The 18,288-nt window shown below is 37.6% G+C and overlaps 1 protein-coding gene across 4 annotated transcripts in view; it reads right to left on the bottom strand.

Annotated features, from left to right (window-relative positions):
- DNAJB9 (DnaJ heat shock protein family (Hsp40) member B9) overlaps nt 1–18,288 on the bottom strand; it is a 410,662-nt gene that overhangs the window by 210,972 nt on the left and 181,402 nt on the right. The window contains exon 8 of one of the 4 annotated variants that reach the window (XR_014295006.1): nt 16,461–16,476. The exons of the other annotated variants lie outside the window; for them this stretch is intronic. The gene's annotated coding sequence lies outside the window, so the exon portion shown is untranslated. Of the gene's footprint in view, nt 1–16,460; nt 16,477–18,288 lie in introns of those variants that run through there. 4 annotated transcript variants of the gene reach the window in all.

The raw sequence follows: 18,288 nt of genomic DNA, 5'->3' as shown, positions 1-18,288 counted from the left end.
GGAGACAGCATGATGTGGTATAAGCAATTTAGGTTTGGAAATCCACAAACAAGGGTTCTATCTCTGCATCTAAATACAAAGTGATTTCCATAAGTTATAACCTCTTTGAAGATCAGTTTCCTCATCTGTTAAAAAAGGGGGGGGGAGATTATGTCTCCTTCAAACTCTTTTTTTTTTTTAATTTATTTGTTTATTTATTTTTGGCTGCGTCGGGTATTCGTTGCTGTGCGCGGGCTTTCTCTAGTTGGGGTGAGCAGGGGTTACTCTTCATTGCGGTGTGCGGGCTTCTGCTCTAGGCGGACAGGCTCAGTAGTTGTGGCGCACGGGCTTTGTCGCTCTGTGTCATAGTGGTATTTTCCCGGTCCAGGGCTTGAACCCGTGTCCCCTGCATTGGCAGGCGGATTCTTACTCACTGCGCCACCAGGGAAGCCCCTCCTTCAAACTCTTAAAAACTTGATTTTCTTGTTACAAAAGAAGTTGGGGTGATTGTAATTATCACAACAAGCTAACACTACTTTTTCAATGAGAGTGCTTCATTTAAAAAAATCAAGAGACAGAATTACATTAACTCCTTATATTATTTTCTAAATTACCTTTAATTACAATCATAGTCATGGTGATTAACATAAGGAGTAGATCATGTAATTTCTATTTTATATTTAGCAGATCAAAAGGACTTTGCTCTTTCTGAAGTCCTAATTTCCATTTGAATTATAAACACCTTTGTTAGCAGCTGTTCTACTATAATATCTTTCTTGGAGCACATAGGTGTGATAGTATTAAGATCCACAAAATGCACTGAGAGATAAATATCTTCTTAGCCTATTCCAGTCATACAGTATTTCTTCCTGTGGTGAACATTTTCTGAAGAGTCATTAAAACGCTATTTCCCTGCATAACTAATAGCAGCATGGGGTTAAATCAAGTGAATAAATGACTAAATGGAGATCATTTTCTTAGAGAAATTGTTTTCTCATATTTGTCTCAAGCTTGTGAATTGTCTGGTATTTGTCTGACCCATCATCATTTTTAAAAATTATGAAGTAAACAGCACACGTGCAGACTTGCATTCATTTACATATCACACGAAAGAAAAATAGTCATCATGTCTTAACAGAAAAGCCTGAATTACAGCCCAAATCTAGAGTTCTACGAAGTGAAGTAGATAAACAGCTTCAAACAGATATGATTCCCCTGTTTTATAGGGCACAGACCTTACTATGACACTGACATTCACTCATTCATTCATTCATCCAAGCATATATTAAAGTACCTGGGTCCGTGGCTAAATGCTAAGAAAATATAAAGGTAGTCTGTATGACCAAAAACTTCTCAATTTATGACAAAAGTGGATATGTATTCAATACAATGTGTTAAGTTTTATAATAAAGGTATGTTCTGGAGACTAGGTACTGAAGAAGGGAGCACCTCTGCTGAATGGTTTTCAATTGTCCTTGCAGATCTCCTTTCCACCCTTCCTCTGTGATGCTGCCAGGAGGCAGACCTTATGGCTCTTTCAACAGCCTTACCTTCTGGCTTCAAGTTGGGTTCAGACAATGAGAGACACTGAAAGCAGGACAGAGGGCACAGGAACACTAAGGTGTTTATCTCCCAATTCCTCCTTGAGAGGTAGCTGCAGGTTGTACAACAGACTACATCTCCTGTTACATACCCCGTTCTGGGGTAAACCACTACCTCCTCTTGCCCTGTCAGGCCTAGCAGTTATAATAACCCCCAGCTGTTGCTAGTCCTGGGATCCTGCACTATCTTTTGTGGGTTTCCCTTAATCATATCTACACTTTTGTAAATAATCTCTATATTAATTCCTCCTCAAATTACCTACTTCGCATATGCTGTCTGTTTGTTTTCTTGATACATCACCCAACCCAGACTGGGTTGGGAAGAACCATATTTAGGAAGACAAAGTATATCACCTGGTCATGAAAAAGAAGGGAAGATTGGATAAGAGAAGAAAAGGGATTAAAGAATGGACTTTAAAAGTGGAAAAAAAAATCATCTGTAAAAATGTTAAGAACAAGGAATATATGATATGTCTGAAGCATCTGGAGTTGTTCAGAAAACGGTGGAATAGACAGCCAAAACGGCAATCAGGGGCCAGATCATGTAGAGCCTGGTGTGATTCAAGGGAATTTGGGTCTCATTATGAATTCAATTCACTTTTCTTGAAGCATCTTTGTTCAGTGCAGTTTCAAAAGGTGACAATAGTGGCATTTTGGAAATTAGAGGGGAGAGAATTGAAATTGGAGATAGGAAGAGCATTTATCAGTTTAGTACAATTATCTCAACAATAGGGTTGAGAGGTAATGCACATCTGGACTAAGGCCATGCCAGAGGGGATTGAGAGAAGGAAATGGAGAAGCATATATTTGATGGCACTTTGTGACCAATTAAATACTGGGAGAAAAGTAATGAAACATACTGGCTTAGATAACTGAATATATATATATATATATATATATATTTGTAGGGGCTTTATTATGTGCTAAACACTGTTTTACAGTTTTACATATTTTGGCTGTTTTTGTCCTCCCAGAAACTCCTGAAAATAACAATAACTTTATCCCTATTTTTTCACATGTAGCTAGCAAGGTACAAAAGGTACAAAAGCTGTACTCTTGAGAGACCTTGAGATGAGCTTCTAGGTGTTTAGTTCAGGTCTCTGTATTTCATCTTTAGTCACTCCCATCAAAGGAAGCAAAAATCAACAAATGGGACCTCGCAACTTGTGCAAAGTCATTCGAGTAATAAGTAGAGAAGATAAGATTATAGGAGGAGGAGTTTGGAGAGGGTTGAGTGAGATTAGGAAAATCAGGTTGGAATCCATTAGTCTCTCTAATAGTTGGGAGATATTTAAGTACAGAAGTCTGATAAGCAATTGGATATACTAGCTTGGAGTCCAGCAACATAGAAACACAATGGCTAGAGATATAAGCTTGAAAACTTTCAACACATATTCTTCATAACTGAAGTCTTAGGACAGGATGTGAGTCCCTAAAGAGATTATGCAAAGTGAAAGTGGGTTTCTGGTTGGAGACCACGGCAGCATTAACATTTAAGGAATAGAGTAAGAGGGGCAAAAGCAGTAGACCCCACAATGCATTCCTGTCCCAAAACTCCTCACTAATCTTCCATCTTTCCCCACTGAGAATCATCTGCTCCAGACAAATTTATCTCCTTCTCTTGTATTGTGCTTCTTCTGATTAACTCCCTTTGAAAGATGGCCCCTGCATTCCACTCATCCAAACCTTTCTCAGTCTTCAGGAACCATTTCAAATCCTACTTCCTCTTTGGAATTTGGTCCCAATTATCTCATTCTAGGAATTGTAAATCACACTTTGCTATAAAACTCAATGGGCATGCTCAGTTCTTTTTGTGGATATTTATCTTTTCTACTGCCTCTCTGCTTTTCTGTATCTCCATGTCTGTATCTCCAAATAGATCAGAGACTCCATAAAGGAGAAAGTGTTCTTATTTTTATATCCCATTGTTCCCAAAGCAGTGCCTCATACATGGTGGATATTTGGTAAACAGTGTGCACTCTCTGATTTGGTGTTGACAAGGACTAGACACTATCCATATGAGCAACTACATTCTCTATCAAGTCTCTGAGTGAAACTATCAGAGAGTTGAAATCTTTACTCCACTACCATTCTCTTCTCTCATATGCCCAGTGTCTTCATGTTTATTGCCATTACTCTCTCTGAGGAATGTCAGGAGCTCTACACCCTTTCTGATCTGTCTCCTATACAAACTCATCTGACCACAATCCATTCTCTCATTGCAATCCTTTCTGCAAGCTGAGTACTAGCTAACCTGACTTTTTCTTTTCCTCCACCAGATAAAAGGTGAAACTTCCAGGTTCTATCTAGAAGAAATACACTAAACCTATAAACCTATTTCAATGGCAAGAATTTAGGCACTCTAGAATATATTTTGAGACAAATAGGGTTTGTGGGGTTTGTGATTTTCTTCAAATCTTACTACATGTTTCTAGTTCTTAATTATTTCTAGGATCTGGACCTGAAACCTATTAAAATATAAAGGTATTTGGGGTAGAATTTTCCCATGTTATAAATTCAATACTTTACCATTTCTTTTTTTAAAAATTTATTTATGGTTATTTTTGGCTGTGTTGGGTCTTAGTTATTGCGTGTGGGCTTTTTCTAGTTGTGGCAAGTGGGGGTCACTCTTCGTTGAGGTGCACGGGCTTCTCATTGTGGTGACTTCTCTTGTTGCAGAGCACAGGCTCCAGGCGCATGGACTACAGTAGCTGTTTTACCATTTCTTTTCATGTGACTTTGGACCAATTTTTAGGAACAGAATGTATTTCACTTAAAAGATATACTAGGAAGAACATCCTATTCATTCACATTTGTGCCATTCCATATGTTTGATACGAGGGAACCATCCACTTGCCACAACTTTAAATCCTATAAATCTTAGTGTCTAAAATATCTATACTTTCACAAATAATGTCTGCCTTGTCTTTAGGCTGAATTTTGTATGCCTTTTTTTGTTTTCCAGTATAATTGTACATGGGTTATTAAAAATGGCATGTGTAGGGCCTCCCTGGTGGCGCAGTGGTTGAGAGTCCGCCTGCCGATGCAGGGGATACGGGTTCGTGCCCCGGTCTGGGAGGATCCCATATGCCGCGGAGCGGCTGGGCCCGTGAGCCATGGCCGCTGGGCCTGCACATCCGGAGCCTGTGCTCCGCAACGGGAGAGGCCACAACAGTGAGAGGCCCGCATACCGCAAAAAGAAAAAAAAAAAAAAAAAAAAAATGGCATGTGTAAATGATAATATTAATAAAATACTAATTTGTACTCTAATAATGGTCTCCCACTGATAGAAAAATGCTGGGAAAGATATGTTGACATTATTTCTGAAGCAGTTTTAGCTCATTACAAGAACAGCAGAATCTTCTAACCTTTTTTTTTTCTAAATAAGAGCACAGCTTCAAGGCTCATCATCCATTTGACTTTCACCTAAAGAAAGGAATGATATCAATGGCTGAAAGAGGCTCAAGAGTTAATGAACTTTGGATTAAGTGCCATTTGTCACTAATCAGTTTCCCTTTTCAGGTACTAAACTTCTAATTCATCTTTTATCATTTAGGGAGTAAACTCAACATTTAAAGAATCCATATGGCTATATCTATATTAAATATCCATGCTGATATGGAATTGTGGAAAGCTCTGTGTGCTTAGAAGCAGGTTTGAGTCTTATTACTTACCAGCTTAAGTCATTAAATTGTGATTTTTCTCACCTATAACCTAAGGACCTTAATGTGTAAATAACAAGACTACAAAGATCCAATTAGCTACTAAGTGTAAAAACTGAAGTGTTCTTAGCTGGAAAAACCCTATATAAATATAACTTACTAACACTATCCCAGGTCTTTAAAGAGCTTAATAATTCAATGTGCTATAATGGAGGGAAAGAGGGTTTTGGAGTTCAACACCCGAAGTTTCCATATGTTTCTACTTATTTACTTATTATCTAAATACCAAAAATTTCAGTCATTGAATTCTGTTTCCACAGAAGAAGAAGCTGAACAATATACAAAATTGTAACATTTTGTGAGCCATCAGAGAACAAAGTCTCCAGGCAACTAAGTGAACTGAATTCCAAAGAGTAATAAACTCCCTTAAAGAAGAAGAATGTTAATCTGATTCCAGGACATAGGTTAGCCATATTTACTAGTGAACAGGGTCACAGTATTTAAATGAATGAATAAATGAAGTGGCCCATAAATGTGGTCATTTCTTCATTCTAGTACATTCTTTTTTCCATGTTTTACCTTTCCCTGTAGGAGCACAGTAAGCCCTCAAGTCTGGACTAGGAGGCAAGGAAAAGGTCCAGGTCATAAGAACTCTGTTGGAATTTCAGGCACAATTTCAGCCAGTAATAAAGTGTTTCTTTGCTTCCATGGTTATGTTCCTTGTGTGTATATCTTTCTCAGCACCACAGGGAGGGTCAGCTCTAATTTAGCACAGAATTTGATTATTCCTGAGAACGTTTGGCATAATAATGCCATATAATTACCTTTATACAATCAAAACCTCACTAATATTTCCAATAAGTATCATAATAAAATTAAGATGAAATGTTTTTACTGCTGATATAGCATATTTGTTACCAGATCTAGGCATATAACTATCCACAAAATGATTACAAGTTTTAGGAGAACGAATATTTATAAGAAACCTACAAAGTGCCAAGAAATTTCTACCAATAACAACAATTTGCTGATGTCCCACAGTGTATCAAGGACTACAGTAGGTGCTTAATGTGCTGTATTGAATTTAAACTTCACAATAGCTCTATGGAGTAAACTTGATTACTCCCATTTCACAGAATGAACTGATGGTTGAGGAACTGAGGTTAAAGTTACTCAATCAGTAAATTTTATTTGAAACTAAAGGCCTGATTTTCCTACTATACCACATTGCTTTGTTAAGCCATTTGAAGTTCTTAAGTAATATTAATAACTTAATAACATACAACTGTATAGTGTTTTATACTTTAAAAACTTCATAACAGCCTTTGAAATTGCACAGCCTAGCAAAGTGCATCTAGCTCAGCACAGCTCTCTATTTACATTTTGAGGTACCCACATTAGATGTATCTCCCATCTCCCAACACAGAAACTCTATATTGCTATGAGGTACATTATTTCCAAACATAAGTCTCCATACCTATATGCCCACTCAACCAGGGAAAACCATACCAGCTATTAAAAAAGATACACTATCTGTTTACCCACCATCCCCAGACCCAACTATAGGATGTTATCACTGCAGTATACAGAAAGCCATATCCAACACACATTCCAAAATGCTGGAATAGACAGAACAAAAGGAATTTGATCCCAAGGTTAATTCCAAGTTCACCTGGATAGATTATGGCCAAACCTTTAAGCCCATACCTGGCTGGAAAATCAGAGCAGAGAAGTAATGGGAATGCAGAGTTACCTCTACAGATCTGAACAAAACTCTTTGGCAAAAAGAGAAGGAAAAAAGGGAATATATGATGAAATGTGGTAAGGATTTCTCTGACAGTATAGCCTGGATGAGTTCATCACTTTAATTGTATTAGGCACGAAAGAGAAAATGCAGGACAGGTCTATGTATGTATTTTATTAATGTGTAACACCCCGTGCCTACTAGCAAATATTGCCCAATTAATTTCTGAAACTTAACCAATTAAATGATCATCCCTATACTTAGGGGTGGATTGAAGAGAAAGGGTAGATGCAAGGAACCTACAGAGTTTCCACACCAACATTATATATTTAGTAAATAATTTATAAGGAATAGGAACCACTGAATCTTTAGAAAAGTGCATTTTCTTTTATGTCCTTCTTTCTACCATTGTAATGACCTCTAGGTCTCCCAGTCTTTTTCTAAAATATTTGATCTATCAAGTTCCTCCTTATTAACAGTCATTTGTCTTTAGGTTTTTTCTTTCCCAAAAGATGGTAAATCATTTGACAAAGGTACTATGCCTTATTCCTCTTTGTGTCCGCTATTGTACATTCCATGCAGTAGTAGTTCTATGGATATTACTCAATACAATTAATTTCCCTGCTGCTCTTCTGAAACAGGTAACCAAGCCAGGAGAGAACTCAATTTTGTTTTGCTTCACAGTCTGACTCAGTTAACATATTATTGACTCTGGGGTGGAAGGCAAATTTTAGCCAAGGTTTTATTACTTCTGAGCAAGGTACTTCATTATGACTTTATTTGTACTTTCCAAGTTTTCACTAGAGAATAATGTTCAGCCTCAGATCTACTGGACTGGATAACAGAAATTCCATTTGGCATCATTTATTATTTCAAAACATTATTATACAGTCTCATTAATTCTGTCATTTCAGCTGTGAGAAATCTAATCTTACAAAATGATTTAGAAGAAAAAGCTGAAATATAATTGGTGGCCCTTATGGTTTCCTTGTGGAAAGACCAATCAGTTGATAATCTAAAATAACTCATCATCACTAGTCAGATCACTCATCACACCAGAAAATATCATGGAGCTGATACTTTCTTTTCCCCACTGTGTATCTGGAGGGGTAGGAAGAATAGATTTATAGCTGATTTTAAAGCCACTAGTTTTTATAAACATTGCATAATGTGAAAATAATTTTTCACATTGAACAATTAATATTTGCAATGTTCTATGATATTTTAAAAGCTTGGGCCAAACCAATTCTCAGGACTGAAACAGTGAACTGTCCAAGGTTTCTTTAGCACTCTGTTCTATGAAGTGCTGTTACTTAACATTTCTTTTGTAACTGCACTCCTGCCTTTCCTCCCAAGAGAGTATAACTTGGTTTTGACATCCACTTGAAATAAACTCTATTGTCCCGGAATATTGAGGTTTGTTTGCATGTTTGTGGGGAAATACCTGCTAAGTACAGCAATGTTCTGTCATTAAGTTGGAGACCCCAATCAATTACTCTGAGTCATCCAAGACCATGAAATGCTTCTGAATTGAGCCATTCTCTGGCCCACTAACCCAGGACTCCTTGTGTCACTAACCATGGGTTTGATTATTTCTTTCTTCCTCAGCCACTGTTGGTAGCTACTAATCTATAATCTCTGTCAATCTTACAGATACACACTCAGAAAGTTTTTATAGCTCTGCTACAGGCAAATTTCAACTACAGCCTATATCTGCTGTTAGAACAACCTTAGCTGCCATGCAGCCCACATCCTGATCTTATCCAGAGTTGGGTTAAAAACTGACCTGGACCCTGAGTGTGTCTCAGAATAACCAAACTCCTCCCAACCTAAGTTTGCAGTTCTCTGTATAGTAAGCCAGTGTTAAAATAAGGGATTCAGATCAGTACATTTATTATTTAAAAGAGGAAGGAACATGCCAGCAAGGAATAAAATCATATTTAAAGCAATTCCTTTCTCCCCATAAAAATTATATATATATTATATATATATATATATATATATATATTTTTTTTTTTTTTTTTTTTTGCGGTGCGCAGGTCTCTCACTGTTGTGGCCTCTCCCGTTGTGGAGCACAGGCTCCGGACGTGCAGGCTCAGCAGCCATGGCTCACGGGCCTAGCTGCTCCGCCGCACGTGGGATCCTCCCGGACCGGGGCACGAACCTGCATCCCCTGCATCGGCAGGCGGACTCTCAACCGCTGCGCCACCAGGGAAGCCCTATATATATTATATTTCAATCTTTTTAATTCAAGTCAATAATCAGAAATCTTTGGCAGTCTGCATTCCCCAAGGTACCCCACATCCCATCACATCATTCACATATTCTTTGCTGAAGATGTGTTCTTTTGCCGCTACTCTAAAAGTCAACATATTATTAGCTTTTTTTTTTTTTTTTTTTTTTTTGGCCACATCACTGCATGGCTCGCGGGATCTTAGTTAGTTCCCTGACCAGGGATTGAACCCGGGGCCATGGCAGTGAAAATGCTGAGTCCTAACCACTGGACCACCAGGGAAGTCCCAACTTATTGGTTTTATTTAATTTTATTTTATAGAATTGGATGTTCTCATGGAAACATGTAATTAAATCTCTGCTGCTGATCAAGAGAGGCTCATTGTTTTAAATAAAAATTGTTACTACATTTTGCAATGACAACATAAAAACAAAGTTTCTTTTTACACACCACAACTTTTGGTAGAAATTGTGGAGAAAACAGTCAGTACAAAAAGGACTGTGATCTGACTCTTTTTGTATTTAAGAAATCTTTTTTTTTCTGCTAGAATTAATTAATTTTAGCTAAGAGCACTAAGAACTCATTTACCAAACTAAACTTGTAAACTTCTTTAGAAATATAATTTAAATTATTCAGTAAACATGCTTGTATAATCCATTATTCATATTTTCTGCCAAATGATGACCTTCCACTTAATGAGCATTATTGACAAACAGCTTAATTATTTTTTTAAATATAAAATATTTTATTAAGATTAAAAGGTCTAATGTCTCTGAAGGGATCATAAGAACTTGAAAGTAGATATCTGAAAAATAGTAACCATCCCTGAAGTTTCAAGTATCACTGCCATACCACCTGCTCCATCTTAAATGTCAGGTTCACATGGGTTAAATGCTAGAAGTCCATAAAGTTGTAAGATAAAGGTCTTGGATACATAAATATGTTAAGCAGCTAGTAAAGAAAATCTTTATATTTTTAATAACTTAAAGACAAAAAAAGAATGATTTCAAAGGAAAACCATGCCCATCTTTCTTTCATTGATATGGAAATAATAATTACTTAGTAAATCTCTTTTTTTATTCCATGATTGTGACTGAAATAGATCCGGTAGAAAAAAATAAATTGGCATTATTCTTATTGAGTATCTCTTACATTGCAAAGAGAATCCTTAGATTTGAAGATGAAAATATGGTATCACTCCATATAGAATGCTCACACTGTACTTGGTACAATACCAGGGACTTACTATCTAAGAAATACAGACAGAGCCATTTGCATATAACAAGAAAGCCAGGTCTTTGGTTAAATGTCAGTTTCAGAGGTACAGGCTTTCAAGCATCTTTTAGGTTTTTTTCCTCTTTTATCCTCCTATACCTTCCTTTTTTTTTCCTCCTCTTCCTTGGGTTTCTGTTCGCTAGGGATTTTAACAGAACGGGTAAATGAAAAACGTGCATTTTTAGGACAAAGGAGTAAAGAAATGGACAGTTCCAAGTGCATAGGGCTGCTTCAGAACTAGAGAATATAAGAGAAAAATCTCACCACGACATAAGAGACTTAGAAAGGAACACAGCTGAGAGATGGAACCAATTTCTACAACTGTTACTGTGTTCTCTAACACTGGAAACTGAAATAAATGGTTGGTCTTATGTGGTTTTCCTTGACACCACTGGGACTGCAGAGGAAGAGGCAGCTGTTGAAAACTGGCTTCACACCCCTCTGCCTCTATTCCACTTTGAGTTACATTAACTAATCCAGCAGATGTTGACTGAAACCGGCAGAAAAAACAACCTCAGGGTCAATTTGACATCCCATTTGGCTCTAAAATATTATAATTTAGGGACCCAGAAAAGTTAAGGTCAAATGATTGCAATTACTTAACTTGTATTAGAATAATCATGAAAGCATATGCTGCATGGATTCCACTTTACCTTTGTTTTCATCAGTTTCATAATGGGATAACTTTGAATGAGTGTACTGAAGCAAATGTTGATCATCTTTTCATGATATGGAACACAAAAGGAGAGCTAGACTAGTTTGAAAACATTGAGTCCTGCATGCATTATCCTAATAACACCTCACAAGTTTTCAGGTAGGAACTATGATTATCCCCTTTTTACAAAAGAGGTTAAATAACATGGCCAAGGTCACACAATTAGTGAGTGACAGGTCAGGATTTGGACCCACTCATCTAACTCCAGAGCCAGCACCACGACTCCCTACATGACTTACACTAATGCATAAACTTATCCTAAGGATGAGTTGGAGCTGAGCACATAGACTTGGGAAGGTGGGTTAGCAAAGTCTTCCACAAAGTGTGGCATATACATCATTGGTGGTGTTCAAGATGAATTTTTGGTGATATGTAGATAGGCCTTTAAAAACTTTAATGGTAATGTATTTATTAAGATGTGTGAAGAATTAATATGATCAACTTATTAAACCCATTATTTCATGGATTTTTTTGTTGTTTTTTAGAATGAGGCTAAATTTTAAACAGTGAACTGTTTAATATGTATGCAAAGAAAAAAATCATAGGAAACTAATAGTAGAGATGGGAAGTTAATGAAGGAAAAGGCACAAACAGAAGAAATGAAATTTGGGAACCATGGAATTAAAGCACTCCATGCTGAAGAAATCACTAACACAAAGTCATAGGGACTTGAAAGCAAACAGTAAGTATAGAGAAGAGCAAATATGTCATTATGACTGGATTATAGGGTGGATAGAAATTAGACCTGAGAGGTTAGCATGTTAAGAACCTTAGAATTAAAAAAAAGAAATTGAGAGTCATCAATAGATTTGACATGGTCAGATTTACAGGTAAATAAAAAACACTAGAGAAAAGTCCTAGAGACAGAGGTCATGATAGCATACCCATATGATGGCTACTACCAAAAACCCAGAAAATAATAATTATTAGCAAGTATGTGGAGAAATTGTAACCCTTTGGCACTATTGGTAGGAATGTAAAATGGTGCAGCTGCTATGGAAAACTGTGTGGTGATTCCTCAAAATTTTACAAATAAAATTACCATATAATCCAGTAATTCTACTTTAGGGTATATACCCAAAAGAAGAGAAAGTAGGTACTCAATGAGATATTTGTAAAGTCATGTTCATAGCAGCATTACTTGTGATAACCAAAAGGTGGAAGCAATTAAAGTATCTATCAACAGATGAATGGATAAACAAAATGTGATATATATATATATATATATATTATTCAGCCTTAAGAAGAAAGGAACTTCTGAAACATGCTACAATATGGATGAACCTTGAGAATATTATACTAAGTGAAATACATCAGACACAAAGAACAAATACTGTATGATTCCACTTTTATCAAGTACATAGAGTAGTCAAATTCACAGAGACAGAAAGTAGAATGATGGTCACCATGGCTGGGAAAGGAGGAAATGGAGAAGTTATTGTCTAGTGGGTACAGAGTTTCAGTCTTGCAAGATGAAAAGTGTTCTGTGGATGGATGGTAGTGATGGTAGCACAACAGTGTGAACACATTGGATGCCACTGAATTGTACACTTAAAAATGGTTAAGATGGTAAATCTTATGTGTATTTTAACAATGAAAAAAAAGAAACCATTATAATAATCCGCACAAAAAAAACACTGAATCCTTAGCTAAAACTTTAACCGAGTAAAGGGCAAGAAGCAATAACTGATGGAGTTACTGATTCCTAGTCATGGAAAGGGCTGGATAACCAGCAGAGCACAACTAACTCAACCATTCACCAGGTTGGGTCACTTCAGATGTTTTCAGCACATGATTTATTCATGGAACTTCTGAATTTATTTAAATAACAAATTATTGAATACTAACTGTGTACTAGGCTGTATACATCCTGGGGACAAAGTAGTGAACAAAAAAGACACTGTTCGTCTCATTTTCCAGAATGGATAGGGAAAGGTGATGGGTCTTTCTACAACTCATAGGTTTGAGCCCTTTGATCATTCTTACCTTGTGAGTCCAGATAGCACCTTCCATCCACAGCCTGTTTTCTTAGTCAATATTTGCCAGACTTGGGGCATGCCAACTTCTTATTTTGATAAGGAAAGTTCTTTTCAATTACCGTCAATTCAGAAAAGAAAGAAAATTCTAAGATACAAACAATAGCCTAATGCTAGATATAATCTTAAAATAAAGATCAATCAATAAATGCTGGAGAGGGTGTGGAAGAAAGGGAACCCTCCTACACTGTTGGTGGGAATGTAAATTGATACAGCCACTATGGAGAACAGTATGGAGGTTCCTTAAAAAACTGATAATGGAACTATCATATGACGCAGAAATCCCACTCCTAGGCATATACCTGGAGAAAACCATACTTCGAAAAGATACATGCACCCCAATGTTCATTGCAGCACTATTTACAATAACCAGGACATGGAAGCAACCTAAATGTTCATCAACAGAGGAATGGATAAAGCAGAGGTGGTACATATATACAATGGAATATTACTCAGCCATAAAAAAGAACAAAATAATGCCATTTGCAACAACATGGATGGACCTGGAGATTGTCATACTGGGTGAAGTAAGTCAGACACAGAAAGACAAATATCATATGATACTGCTTACATGTGGAATCTAAAAAAAGGGTACAAATGAACTTACAAAACAGAAGCAGAGTCACAGATGTAGAAAACAAACATATGGTTACCAGGGGGTATGGGGGTGGGGGAGAGGGATAAATTGGGAGATTGGGATTGACACATACACACTACTATATATAAAATAGATAACTAATAAAGACCTACTGTATAGCACAGGGAACTCTACTCAATACTCTGTAATGGCCTCTATGGGAAAAGAATCTTTAAAAAGTGGTTATATGTATATGTATAACTGATTGACTTTGCTGTACACCTGAAACTAACACAACACTGTAAATCAACCATACACCAATAAAAATTTTAAAAGATCAATCCAATAAATACATTTAGTTTTAACTCACTACTTGGACCTTATTTTTTCTCTTTTTTGCCATGAAACAATAAAAGTATCTTCAAGGGTATTTACTGTCCTGTGGACATTCCTCTGGATCAGCATTTAGAAACCACTGGACTAGGGTTCAGCCAATTCCTCAAAAGCTTGGTCCAGGTTACCTCTACCTTCTTCCAAGTAACTAATGGCTTCAGGGGATCCTACTTTGGCTGTCTTTGAACATTAATACCTATAAATAATAGATACAAATAACAATACCTATAAAATACCCAAAGGCTTCTGCCAAGCCTCTAACAGTACTTCCAGCCATTAAATGATTAATTCAATTCAAACTCATTGACAAACTCTGATTGAATAACCTCCATGTACCAGATAACAGGCGAAGTACTAGAGATGAAAAGAGTTCTTCACTATAGGATGGACATCTCATCTATTACCCAAACAGGGACACTTCAGAGAGTGAAAGGGGGCTCTTTTAATACTTATGCCAGGAAAATTGACCCAAGAAGTTTAAGACATACTCACCCTGCTTAAGGAGATCACAAATTGGTAAGTAGCATGATCAAACTGTTATGAAAACTCAAATGAAAAAGCAATTAATCTGGGGGATGGGGAGGCTAAAGGATGGTGTTCAGGGGACACTTCCAAAGAAAGTAAGGTTTTAATTAAATCTCAAAGAACTACTAGGATTTCACCCCAGGAAGAAAATGAGAAATACACTTCAAGCAAAGGAACAGCGGAAAGCTCATTAAAATACTGGCTGTAGGGACTTCCCTGGTAGCGCAGTGGTTAAGAGTCTGCCTGCCAATGCAGGGGACACGGTTTCGATCCCTGGTCCGGGGGGATCCCACATGCCACAGAGCAACTAGGCCTGTGCTCCACAACTACTGAACCTGCGCTCTAGAGCCTTCGAGCCACAACTACTGAGCCCGCGTGCCACGGCTGCTGAAGCCCGCGTGCCTGGAGCCTGTGCTCTGTGACAGGAGAGGCCACCACAGTGAGAGGCTCTCATACTGCAGCGAAGAGTGGCCCCTGCTCACCGCAGCTAGAGGAAGCTCGCGTGCAGCAACAAAAGACCCAACGGAGCCAAAAATAAATAAATAAATAAATAAAATACTGGTTGCAATTCTAATATTACCAATTACAGTGGAAAATATTAAGGGTTTCTAAAATAAGCATTTGTCATAATTCTTTACCTTTGTGGAGCTTATTTTTTTTTAAATGATAAAATAATTTTTTAAAGACAAAATAATGGACAAGGCTTTCCCCTGACTATACAATACATATACAAGATTCAGATATTTTAAAAAACTGCCAGGAAAAAAAAAAAAGGAAAGAGAGAGAGAGAGAGAAAGAGAAAAAAAAAGGAGGGAGGGAATAAAGGGAAGGAGGGAGGGAGAAAGAAAGGAAATTTAACAGTATAATTCAATGGGGTTCTTAATTTCCAACATGACAGTTTTCTGGATTCAAGATAGATTTCAAGGATGGATGTATAGAACTATATATGTTAGATTATGTTACAGATTCAAGGGCCATATTTTCAATTCTACATATTAACCAGGGCTGTGTTCCAAAGTGTGTTTCATTAGCTATCCACCTCAGAACTACTTGAGTGCTTACTAAAGTGCAGATTTCCAAGCCCAGTTTCAAAGTCCTGGAAATCTGCATTTTTAACAAGTTTAAGGAAAATTTTGCCTCTAGACTCCTGCCATTTAGAAACATATGAGGTTTGAAATAAGTCCCCCAATTCACTTTGAGCTACCTCAACAACTTGAAGTAAAATGGCAGGATCATCTCAAAAGGAGCTAAGGAAATGCTGTATCAGAGGAAACAACCAGAGATATGTTGGAAAACTAGTATATGGCATCATCTAGGTTAATAACTTAGCCACAAATGGCTCACTTGCTAAAACTATTTTGAGATCATAAAATTTTATAGTTGGAAGGGTCTATAGCATCATTTAGTGCAACCTTAGCTTGACCGCCATATTAAACCTGAGATTAAGGATTACGGAGTCATTACCTGTTATTTTACTTATTTTAAAAGGGGGGAATTTTGCTTGCTTTTTCAAGAGTCATACAAAATAAAGACATATATAAAATGTATTCATTTTGCCAGAATAGTCAGTCTCCTGCCAGTTGAGAGAGTGTAAGTATAGCGGGCCTGACTTCTTTTGCTGTAATTTAATCCAATTATCTAAAGCTCCAAATGTGTGTGGGGGGGAAACTCACGTGAATAACTGGCTCTGTCTCACAGTTATTAAGCAGGTTAGGATGTGGCAATCATCCCATGCCCTGAGAAGGCAATGAAGACACAATTTCAAATGTCATGCTTTTGCTTGCACTGAGCCACACAAAGGTTAGTGAATTTTAAACATATTTGTATGCTTAATAAGTACAGATTCTTCTGCACACATGCCATAGAAGCCCAAGTATATTTTGCTTATTTCTGTGTTATGTTTACAGAATCATCTAACATGACTCAAATCACAGAACACCATAAAAAATGAGAATTTTTTTTGTATGAAAGGTGGCCCATAGAAATAAACATTTGACCAAAAGCTAAACAGATTTAACCAAGACTGTCCACCAAAAATACACAAAATTCAATCCTCAGTAAGAGAGGGAAAGTAGTTTCTTTTTTTAGAGCACATAGCTAATAAAATTTGTTTTCATTGGGAAAATAAGGTTGTTAATCACACACTGTTATAATCTCTCCAACACTTGCATCTCTCTCCTTGCTCTCAGTGCAAATTCACCTTTCACTGAGCAATCAGAAACAATCCTAAAAGAATGCCCATAAGCTCTGACCACAGCACAAGCACATCTGTGCTTATCAATCCTGGCTTCTCTCTAATATGGATGTGTATCCATTCCTCTCACAGGGCCAACCCCTCCACTCTTATCAACCTCTTATCTTCTCAACAGCAATCACTCCAATGACTATTTCCCTTACATTCTCAATGGTTTTTCCTCTCTACTAGATTATAAAAATCTATAATATTGCACATCAAAGAAAAGGAAGGAAAGAAGGAAGGAAGGGAATGAGGGAAGGAAGGAGGACAGGGGAAGCGAGGGAAGGGAACAAGAGAGCAGTAAAGAAAAACCCTCGCATTCCCCTCTCATAATTCTCTTGTTACTGAGAGATCAGGCTTACCTTATCAGGACTAAATCTCCTTTAGGCTGGGCTCCCAGAAAAGAATTCGGTGTCCTACTGCCCTCCTATGGAAACTGGGGAGCTAGTACTTATTATATTCAATCCTGGTCAACCAGAAACTTGAACCTCAGCCCTGTGAGCAGTTGAGGCAGGGGCTGAAGGAACTGGGCTGAAATGAAAATATCACGGCAGCCCTACTCACATCAAGAGAGGAGCTGGTACAGCTTTAAAGCCCTACAGCCTAATGTCAAAGTTCCTCTCCTGGAGTCTGACACTCAGCCCTGCTAGATATGTGTGTACTGCCCTAAATGGGCAGTGCGGGTTCATGGTCCTGCCCCTAGGAGTTCTCCCCCAACAAACACTGCTCCAGCAAGCCTGGCACGTATGCTGTCTGGCCATCTGTTCAACATGGCTGGGACAACAGTACCATTCTCCTGTTTAGAGCAAATTCCTCAATAGTTACCCAAACTGTTGCTTCTGTTTTGTACCTTCTTATTCTCTTTTGAACCCTCTCCAGAAAGCCTTTTCTATTCTTCTGAACAACTCACAAGACGGTCAACAATGACGCTCAGTTGCCAACTTCTGTCCTTATTTAATAGACCTATCAATGGCTTTTGACTCCACTCACCCCTCCCTCCTCCCTGAAGCAGTTACCTCACTTGGCCCCTGAAAGACCACTCTTTAGGTTCCCTTGTACCTCACTATCTCACTCCTCCTCAGCATTCACTGCAGATTCCTCCAACCTCTAACTCTGGAAACACCCCAGACCTCAGCTCTCAGAACTTCTCTATCTAAATTACTCCCTAAATGATCTCTTCCAGTTTCCTGTCTTTAATGGTATTAAATACCAATTTCATGTTGATAACTCCCAAATCTACATGTCCAGCTATGACCTTTTTTCTTGGAACTAAATACTAATCTCTAATGTCCAAACTGGATTTATCCCAAAA

The sequence above is a fragment of the Mesoplodon mirus genome, assembly GCF_964341445.2.
Source record: "Mesoplodon mirus genome assembly, chromosome: 9".
Classification (NCBI taxonomy): domain Eukaryota; kingdom Metazoa; phylum Chordata; class Mammalia; order Artiodactyla; family Ziphiidae; genus Mesoplodon; species Mesoplodon mirus.
The sequence above is the reverse complement of the archived record's forward strand: the minus strand, read 5'-3'. Positions and strand labels throughout refer to the sequence as shown.